Source organism: Penaeus vannamei, chromosome 4 (genome assembly GCF_042767895.1).
Source record: "Penaeus vannamei isolate JL-2024 chromosome 4, ASM4276789v1, whole genome shotgun sequence".
Lineage (NCBI taxonomy): Eukaryota > Metazoa > Arthropoda > Malacostraca > Decapoda > Penaeidae > Penaeus > Penaeus vannamei.
This window is the reverse complement of record NC_091552.1, coordinates 13,381,548-13,383,429: the sequence shown is the minus strand read 5'-3', so window position 1 is coordinate 13,383,429 and position 1,882 is coordinate 13,381,548.

The following is a 1,882-nucleotide window of genomic DNA, read 5'->3' as shown; positions in this document are numbered from 1 at the left end:
AGGTGCTCCCAAGTGGCTAGTGTTTGTTAGTGCGTTTGTCCTAAAAAAACGTATTTCTATGGTGTGTAAGTATAGCCTTCTACTTACAGATCAGTATGTGAAATGCATACTACAAAGTGATAGTGTTAGTTGTGAATTGACTTGGCATTCATATTTCGTGGTCGGAATAGCAAGAAGAGCGAAAGAAGGAAAAAAAAATCACAATTATTTATACTTGTCATTATCATTACAATTGTCATCATTGCTTGGATTAGTGTTTTCATTCTTATAATTACCATCGGTGTTATTATCATCGTTGCTCATATTATCATTAATTCGATAGCTGAAAGCAATGAAATTTTATGGCGACTGGATAAGAAAAAACGTCTGAAAATGTAAAAAAGAAAGAAAGAAAAGAAAGAAAAAGAAGAAGAAGAAGAAGAAGAAGAAAGAAGAAGAAGAAGAAGAAGAAGAAGAAGAAGAAAGAAGAAAAAGAAGAAGAAAGAAGAAGAAGAAGAAGAAATATTAATATATACAGTTAGAGCAGAAAGAGAGAAAGGAACAGGCTGTAACAAAGACAAAAAACTTCCATAATCAATATACGCTAAACAATTCATTAACCTCATAACCTCATCACGTGAAACCACGTCATCTTTATGATAATAGCAATAACCAAATGTCAACGAACGAGTGAATATAGTCTGTTACACTAATCTCAAGGCTGTCGGTCTATTAACAATGCCCTATGTAACCACCCACACGCTTGAGTAATTCTCGTTATGGGCGGCCACCGTCACATATATCCCTAACTCTTCGCTGAATAATTCACCTAATTAAGTGCCGCCTGCAATGCATTCATCTCGAGTTAGGATATTTAATTTCGCTTATGAATCTAAGCTCTACAAGATTTCTCGTTAATGGCGCGAGACCGTAGCGAGTGTTTTATACGCGTTATCCCTATCTCTTCTTTTGAATAATTATCCCATTCTCAGTTGGTGCTTCTTGCAATGAATTCGTCAAGAGCTGTGCTAATTAATTCAATTTATAAACTCATGCTCTTTAAGATTTCTCGATGATGGAGTAACACCGAAGCCAGTATTTTATACACATTATCCCTATCTCTTCTCGGAATAATAATACTCCCATTCTCACTCAGAGCCTCTTATAGTGAATTCAAGGATGTGCTAATTCATGTTGCTTTTAAACCCGCGCTCTTTAACATTTCTCGTTAATCCATGACGCCGAAGCCAATGTTTTATACCCGCTATCCCTATCTCTTCACAGAATAATTCACACACTCTTATTTACTGCCTCCTTGAACTGAATTCGCCAAAGGTTGTTTTAATTCACTTTTCTTATAAACAAATAAATCGATTACCTTTGATTCTGAAATGTCCTGCCAACTCCCCGAAAATATGATAGAAAGTCCTGTGAGTTTATAGAGACGAAATTGTTTTGATTTTTTGCATAAATAACTTGTTTTCTTTCTCCATCGGAGACTGGTTACATCGAGATTCCACTCACCAGAAAACATTGATTTTATTTTTCACAGAAAACGCTCCCTGATAAAAAGGTGTTGATGGCGCAGCGATACATTAGAGAGAGAGAGAGAGAGAGAGAGAGAGAGAGAGAGAGAGAGAGAGAGAGAGAGTAAGAGAGAGAGAGAGAGGAAGAGAGAGAGAGGGGACGGAGGGAGTTAAATACATAGATAGACAGATAAATATATAGATAAATAGAGATACATAGATAATAGATGAATAGATAGACAGATACATAAATAGATAAATAGACAGATACATAGATAAATAGATCGATACATAAATGGATAAATAGATAGATAGAGAAAGAGGGAGATAAAGAGATAGATAGACAGATAGATAGATAGATAGATAGATAGAGAGAG